We start from the raw sequence: 9,170 nt of genomic DNA on the forward strand, positions 1-9,170 counted from the left end.
CAATATTCAGTACCTTCTCTGCTTTTCTCCAGCAGCACTGTCGAATGATTCAGTAGCCGCTAGTCACATGTGGCGCTTTGATTTCACTAATATGAGGAATCTAAAAACGAAATAAATGATCCAAGCAGAACAAAGAGACTCATAGATACAGAGAACATTCTGAGAGTCGCCAGATGAGAAGGGGTTGGGGGAATGGGTGAAAAAGGGGAAGGAATTCAGAAGTACAGATTGGTAGTTTCAGAATAGTCCCGAGGATGGAAAGTACAGCATAGGGAAAGTGGTCAATAATTGTGTGTGGTGTCGGGGGGTACTAAACTTATAGGGGTGATCCCTTTGCAAGTTATATATGTGTCGAATGACTAGGTTGTACACCTGAAAGTAACAGAATATTTTATGTGAACTGTAATTGAAAAAGATTATTTAGAGAAACAAATAAATTAGAAAGACCTAAAATAAAATAAAATGAGTTTAAATTAATTAAAATTACTAAATTAAAAATTCAGTTCCTTAGACATGCGAGCCATAGATTAAGTGCCCAATAGCCACACGTGGCTGGTAGCTACTGTATTGGACGACACAGATACAGAACGTGTTCGTCAATACAGAGAGTTCTACTGGACAGCCCCGTTCTGGAGAAGGAGCTATTCTAGTCAGTCGAATGCTCTGGTCAATAGACATAGTACAAATGCCTAAAAAAAGCAAGTAAATAAAACAAGAAAGAAATGAAAAGGAAAAAGAAGTCAGCACAGTTAACACTGAAATGGTACTTGGATAATTTGAAAAGGGTGTTATGATTTGGAAATGTTCTGGAGACGGGAGGAGGGCAATTTGCAGCACCCACTGTCCTGACCGAGGGCCAGGATGCTGGCAAGTTGAGAGGTGGTTGATGGAATGCTAAATAGATCAGCGTTTGCCATCTAAACTGGGGCCCAGATATAAAACCTAACCAAGCCTGGGGAATAATTTTGGAACATTTAAAGTCATTAGGTTCATTAGCTCTGAGTCGAGCAAGACAAGATAAACAACCCTCCCAGCCTGACTTGGAACCAATTCCTCCACTGCCTTCTAGGTCAAAGCTAAACCCTCTGAGTTTAAATATATTACCAACGTTTTCCTTTTTTGACTGTGTGGATTCTCATCTCTATGATTTTTTGGTGTTTGGTCCATTGTTTTCTGTGCCCTAATTACTCACCGTCTCAGAGCTACAGGACGGCTAAGGACGCCATAGTCTAGCTCGTCTCTTTGCCTCCAGTCTGGAATTCAGGTGAACAGACTGTCTTTCCCCGCCCTGGGCTGGGCCCCATCCTTCACAGGAACACCATCAGCCCAGGGACGGACCTAACAGTTTGACCCTTCGCTTTATATAATGGAATTTTTATATTCTTTCCAAACCTTTGGGTCAGGGTGACATTTCATTTGCCCCTCTGACCTCTCGCTGCAATTTTCTGTGTCTGGGCTACAGGGACGGAGTCTACATTTCTCTTTTTATTGCGGTGAGAGGGTTCTCCAAGGAACAATGGCAGGAATGCTACTCTGAATTCTTAAATTATGGATAACTAAATAACACTTTGCAGATAGAGGGGACTCCACAAATATTCTTAATTGACTGGTTGGCTTGAAGAAATTAACACTCTTCTCTAAAAAAAAAAATCATTTTGTCTGTATTTAACAGATATGTGGGGCTCAGATTTGAAAGGCATGGCCAGAAAAGGACTTCACCCCAACTCCTCTGGGACAAAAGGCACTATATTCGGCTTCACTGATAACAGTGATTTGGACATTTCTTTCTTTTTCTCCACCAGAAAAATGTTGCGCCGGTTATGTTGCCAAGAGCTACAGAAGCGCCTGGACTCCAATGAAGGCTTATTAGGGTGGGATGACAGAGAGGCTCTCTTGGTAAAATGGGCTAATTGGCGGCTGGCGCCCTGTGTGCACCATAGGAAGACAGTTGGCCTGTGGGCTGCTTACCTTCCTCCAGCCAGGCATCTGGTTATGGAGTTGACAGAGTACCATGTCAACCAAGAGGAAGGATGGCGAGATGAAACAAGGGAGAGAGGTTTAATGGAGAACATTCTTCTTTTTATGTTGAGGGAAGTGAGGTTCTAACATACTTTCAAGACATCCCTCACTGTCTATCCTTCCCCTGAGTATGGAAGACACGTATTCCTCATAGCAAGAAATTTGACAAACAAAAGTCCAGACAAAAAGACCCAGAACATCTTTTAATAAATAGCTATTATTGAAAAAGTCTTTCTAAATCACCAAAGTGGACTTGTGTGTGTATATACACACAGATGCAATATATATGAAGGATTTCTTTGAATAATGAGATTTGGCAGAAATCTCTAGTCTGGTTTTATGCAAATTTATTAATTTTTTTTCTTATCCACTTAGCTTCTAGCCACCTCATGATTCCTTCACACTGGTTAACAACCGGCTGATTTTTCTCTTCTGTCAGGGCCCTTCTCACAAGGTGTGTAGACAGACAGCTCTTGCTTTCTCCTCCCAAAGTTGTAGCTCCAGCTGGGCGTCCTTCTCGGACTCTAGGTCCATGTGCGGCAGCTTTTCCACTTGACCCCACGGACGGACGTCTCACAGTTAACAGTGTCCAAAGCTGTCCTTCGACCCAAAGTCTGTGCTACCAAAAGTCTTCCCTCGCCAGTGTTCAGTAATTCCAAAAATTCGCCTGCTCAGGCCCCAAACCTTGGATTCAACCTTAACTTCTTTTTCCCACATCCCAGATCCACCAGTTAGAAAATTCTCTTTCCAAACATCTTCAGAATCTGACCCCTTCTCACCTCCCCACTGCTACCATTCTCCAGCATGACGCCCACCTTGGGACGCTGTCACAGGCACAGTCTCATTTGAAGGCTTTACGTGACCCAGGTTTAGGTACTACTAAAATTCAGACCTTCAGTCCGATTTAAAGTGCTCCCCATCCCCATTTTCTTTTCTTTACTCCTGATCCGATGATATATTTATTGATTTGAGAGAAAGAGGAATGGAGAGAGAGAGAGAAATATTGATGTGAGAGAGAAACATTGATCAATTGCCTCCTGCATGTGCCCTGCTGGGGACCGAACTGGCGACCTAGGTATGTGCCCTGACCAGAGATGGAACCCTCAGCCTTTTGGTGTCTAGAATGACACTCCAACCAACGGAGCCACCCAGCCAGGGCCCATCCCCTTTTTGAATACTTCACTAGGGAGGGTGAACGGATGCTTCTGGCCATATCCCCACTTGTTCTACTTTTCCAACCCTTGCCCACTGTCCCAGGCTTCTGACCCCTCCTGAATAGGGAAGAAGAAGTTAAGAAAACATACAATATTCAGAGAATGGTATGTTACGATCTGCCCTTGATGTTCACAAAGCCAGACATAGGCCTTCCCTGGGGATACATGTTGTGGTTTCCAGGACACTCCCCCGCTGGGAACCCCCAGTGGCCAGTCCTATGATGTGGTGTGGACTGCCCACTCAGCAGCACAAACTCTCGGCCCCTGCATGGGGCCTCCACCCCCCAAGACTCTCTGTGGTAAACCTCGTGAGCAAGGTCTCTTTGAAGCCGGCTCCAGCCTGGCTCCCACGAGACCCACGTGTGGTGGATGGGAACCTCTCCTACATCCTTGTCTATGTGAAAGTGAGGTTCATGTCCAATGCCACTGACTTCCTCCAAATGCTGCTCCATGGCACGGCCGAGCCCTGGCCTCTTGCCTTTAGATATTTCAGCTGAGGTGGACTCCAGTCCACTGAGTAGTTGCTGTGAGCCCCATACTAGAGCTCGAAGTGTGGGGGTAAGACACCCCTCTTCTTTCTTTTGTGAAAGAGACAGGGCAAGGGAGTGGATGGAGAGCATAATGACAGCTCTTCCAGAGAAATTGGTGTATCCCCAAGATTGGTGATAGATTGGGCATTGACAAAAGGGTGTCTGGGTCCCCTCCTTGCGGGTCCTGTGTGGGGCCTATTATTTTGTTGTCAGCCTATGGGGAGGACAAACAGATAGAGTGAGCCACAGGGTAGCACGTCCCATAGCTTTAAAGTAAGAAGGAAAGAGCGGGGTTGCCAGCGTGGCCCCTAATTTTCCTTTGCGCCACCTGCTGCCTCTTTCTGGGCTCAGAGCCTCGTGTGCCCATTTCCTTCCTTGTGTGGGGTCTCAGCTTAGACTTAGCTTCCCACGGAGATGTGCTCTGCTGGCCCAGCCCCAAACAGTCCCTGGTGCACTCTCTCAGCTACCTCTTCCTTTCCTTCATATGTTACGACAGTTTGTAATCACATACATGTATTGATGTGATTCATTTCTGTCTCCCACACCAGACCGTTGGCTCCAGGACAGTGGCTCAGTGGCCTTGGTTCATGGTGGCCTCTGTGGGGCCCAGAACAGAATATCCAGCCCGTAACTCCCACTCAGACACGTGGGGACCTCCAGCGCAGTTCAGTGCCCCACTGAATTCTTAGGTGATGTTATCCCAATTAATACAAATAACCTGCTTAGCAAGTACTTAAACATGTTTGTCGTGATTACTAACAGCACATGGGGGATACATTGTCTAAATAGTAAGTGAGGTGTGTTTAGAGAGCAGTCAGTTGAGAAGAAGTTGTCTTTCTACCACAGTCTAGTGAAAACTCACCCGTGTGGTGTGTTTCCGGGAATGTGGAGTCATCTCTAAAGTCCTGGATCAGAGAGGTGTTCCCTTGTCCTTGAAATGCACAGCCTGGGGACAGAACATTGAGAAGAGCGGTCTAGCGCTGGCCAGGTGCTTCAGTTGGTTGGAGCATCGTTCCATACACCAAAGGGTTACAGGTTTTGATCCCTGGTCAGGGAGCATAGGAGAGGCGTATTTCTCTCTCACTTTGATGTTTTTCTCTCCCTTCTTCTTGCTCTAAAATAAAAAACCCCAAAAAATCATTGGGGGAGAATTGAAAATAAATAAATTTTAAAAAGAAGAAGAGCAGTCTAGCTTAGTCCTCAAGCACAGGTTTGGGAGGCTGATTATCAGAATTAGCTCTTGCCTCGTTCACATAAGGACTCTGTGAAGTTGGTATAAAATGTTCAATTTCTCCCAGGCTCAGTTTCTTTATATTTCAAATGATATAATAATAGCAACCTCTCAGGGTGAGGATTCCATGGTTTTGTATACGTGATAGTGTTTGGCATATCACAAATGCTCAAAAGGGGCAGCCATTATTAATATTGTTGCTATCACAGTAACTGAAACCAGAGAGGATCAGAGGACAAGGACTCTGCTTTGGACGTCAACTTTGAGCAATTCCCCAGAGAGAGAACGGTTTTCGCAATCAGTGTTGTGACTAGCGTGCGATTATTGGGTAGAAGTCCCCCCCAGGAGGAAACCAAGCCCTCCCACCCCCATCTCAGTATAAAATTAAAAAATATTTCCATCCCTTGTTCATTTCAAATCACATTCACTGAGAATAATTCTGGTGTGGAGCATAAATCAGACCACAGGCGCGAGGCGCGGTTCGCATCCCAGTAATCTCTGGATTCCCAGGCATGTGAAGGCGCTCTGAACTCTGGGTCTGAAGACAGACTCTAAATCAAAGGGGTGGGTGGCATTTCAACCAAACGCAGCTTCTGGAACACTCTCTCCTTGCACAGATAATCTCGGTTTTAAATCTGTGAAACACGAACAGGATGTTCTCAGTGTCTCGTTTACTGGAAGGAACACGTTTGGATTGGATTACTTCAGAAATGCATATGTCTCATTAGTTCTATGATAACCTGGATGAAAAAGCTCGATTTTCATTAAGAAGTTCTTTCATTTACATTCATTTCTTTGTTTAACTTGGGTACCCATTCATATTCAGCACGGAGCAAATAAAATTGAGAAAAGCCATCCTACCTACCTGCTGCTGTCTCTGTTTAGAACAGGCTGGGCACGCCGTACCCTAGGAGCTCTCTGCAGTTCCCATGATAATCAATCTCACAATCAAACATTATGAGGACGTTCTCTTGGTCCAATTTATAAAGACTGTTACTTTCTTTGACTAAGTACCCTTGATGTGATGTCATTTTCGTGTTTCCTCAAGGTAATTAAATAATGAAGCTCGAGCTTAGTCTTTGTTTGTTTTTGGTTTTTGTTTTTGCCATTGCTCATGGAAATTTAAGTAATATATTTAGCAGGACTCCAAGTCTGTGGTCACCAGCCTGCCCATGACAATCACGTGTTTCTCGTTTCTGCAGCTCAGCAGCAGCCTGGGGTTATTGGGTTTGCTTTGATCTCTGCAAGCTGCGCTTCTGCAATGCTGGCTGTAGAGCGTCAGACAGACTGAGTTCCAAATGTCAGGGAGGCCCCGGGGCCAGGCAGGGCAAGCCCTGCGGCTGCCTTTCTGCTCTGGGTCTGCTTTGTGTCCTGCCTTTCTCTTTTTCTGTGTTCGGTCATTGGGGGTGCTACTTAGATTCAGAGAATAAGAATGCGGGGGTAGAACAAGTGCCTTTCTCTCTCTCTCTCAGTACAGTGAAATGCCTGCCCAGGATGTTGTTTGGAAGGAGGTTCCCTTAGCCACATCCTTTCAACAAGCCCTCCTCGTTGCCTTTCCCAGTAAGGCTCCCTCTGGTCACCCAAATCTTTGCTTCTGTGGCAGAGCCACAGCCTGTAGCGGCCCGTGTTGCAGCTGCAGAGAGAGAATGGGCCCAAGCATGACCCAGCTGACTTCAAAGGGCTGCCACCCAAATTTGTGCAGGGGGTAGTCCATGTTCGCGGTGCCGTCTGGAGTTGGGTGTACCTGCACCCCGGCATGGGCAACCTGAACCAGAATGATGTTGTGGCAGAACTTCGGCTTGAAGATTGACTGGTCTGCTCTTAGGACTGATGACAAACTTCCTTATTAAGTGTTTAGGTTTTGCTTATGAAAACACTTCTAGTATGGGAAAATGAAGTATTTTAATAGCAATTCCCTTTGAGAATGTATAAAATCCATCATCGTTGTCAAATGCGTTGTTTTTGGTATTTAAGAGAGAATATAGATACGCCAGTACTGCCGCTTGTCTCAGAGACTGTAGGTGAAGTGCAAGGTGTTGTGAAAAGGACTTGTGTGCACCTGATGTTTATCCAGAAGCCTGTGGTATGACGCAGAATGAGGAAGCCCATAGATCACTGGACTGTAGAACATCCAAACAGACAGAAATTCTGTCCTTTAAGAATAAAACTCTCCAACTATTAGACAGAGGAAGACATTTTTCTGATCTTGGCAAGGGAAGAGGGGAGCTTTCCCAAGCAGACACAAACACCAGAATTATGAAGAAAAAACTGACTCCAAAAATTAATGTCTCAGTGTTTTTTTTTCTTTTTAAACTTTTTATTTTGAGATACCGTATTTCACCATGTATAACGCACTCCTGTGTATAGTGCGCACCCACGTTTTTGGCCCAAACTTTCAGGGAAAAAAATCTTTTGTTTTAATTTTTCAATCAATCAATTAATTAATTAATAATTAGATACTTGTTTTTTGTATTTTAAAGGAATTTTAGCATTTATTTTTTAACATATTATGGTATGAGAAATTTTATGTAACAAATAATTACAAAACACAAGAACAGATACAAGGTATTTCAGGTATTACCCATGTATAATACGCATCCTTATTTTTCACCTTAAAAATTTGGGCAAAAAGTGTGCATCATACATGGCAAAATACAGTAATTGTAGGCTCACTTGCAGTTGTAACAAGTTATACAGAGAAATATGATACATCTTTTACTCATTTTCTCTCAATAGTAACATCTTGCAAGACTATAGTACGATAATGAAGTAAAATGTGAGTCAGGATAGTGCCACAGTCAAGATACACACTATTTCCATCATCACAGGAAACTCCCAGGTTACCTTTTACGACCACATCTGTGTTCCGTGTACCCTCCTCTCCCTTCTTAACCTCTTACAATGGCTGATCTCTATTGCTATAATTTTATGACTTCAAGGATGTCACAGAAGTGACATCTTACGGCCTGTAATCTTCTGGGACTTAAAAAGAACTCAGCATATTCTCTGCTTATTCACCTAGGTAGTCGTGTGCATTAATAGGTTGTTCTTTTCGATGGCTGAGCAGTATCTCGTGGGATGGATGTGCCCCAGTTTCTCCTTGAAGGACACCCGGGTTCCCCTGGAAGTCAAACATAAGGCAGTGACAATAGAAATGGGACTGGCTAAGACGAGTATATGCAATTGGTTAGCAAGTTCAGTCCGAAGCAACCGGATGACGTGATGGAAGTGCTGCAAATTTTATGGCTCAAAATATAAAGTCTTGATGAAAAGAATTTAGTAAAATACCAGTCAGTTCATGCTTTCCTGTAGTCAGAAGGAACTTCAGAAAAATATACATAACTCTGGAATTTTTTTCATCCTACCGTGATGTCTCTAGTTGTAAAACAAAAAATACTTATAAACCCAATGGCAATGATCAATTTCTGTGACCATCATAGAGCTACTAGAGATTCTTTTAAAAACTAGAGATGGAGAGAATGTTTGCTTTTTTTGTTATTTTTGTGAAACTCACAAAAAAAACCCATAAAATCAAAGCACTGGAAGTACTTAGATAAGCATTCCTTTCACAGGTGTAGAATTCTTGGTAATTTAGGTAAGATAAATGGTCTTGGTGAGAGTTAAGTGATTTTTTTTAGGGTATAGGAGAACCATACTATAATTTACTAAAGGCATCAGATGACTGGGCCCCCCATAAAGAAAGAAATATTGTCGAAATAGGTTTCCTTTTAGGGTAGTGGCTTACTTTCTCTGTTTCCCAAGACGCCTGCAGCCTCTCTGTGCTTTTTATATGTACTATTAATTTTGCAACACAATGCTCTGGAGAGTTCCCGGCATATCTCGTTTCCTCAGGAACGTATTTCAGAGGGCTACATTGCTTGGGTTTGTGTTACTGGCCCCGCATAATCATCACATATGCTTTATTTGACTGGATGAAAATGCTCTTGGAAGGTTTGGGAAATTTTATGGATGATAATGTGGATATCGATTTCACCATTATATCTGCGATTGCCACTCGGTTTTCTCCAAGGAAGGAGACACAGGCCCTGGATTAATCTCTAAACTTCATTTCGACCTTGTTGGTAATAAAAAGGTGCCCAACTGTAAACTATCAGGAACACTAGTTTGACTTATCCCTGCCTCTACCTGTCTGTTTCCTGAGAGAGTTGTTAATGC

The sequence above is a fragment of the Desmodus rotundus genome, chromosome 12 (assembly GCF_022682495.2).
Source record: "Desmodus rotundus isolate HL8 chromosome 12, HLdesRot8A.1, whole genome shotgun sequence".
NCBI classification, from domain to species: Eukaryota; Metazoa; Chordata; class Mammalia; order Chiroptera; family Phyllostomidae; genus Desmodus; species Desmodus rotundus.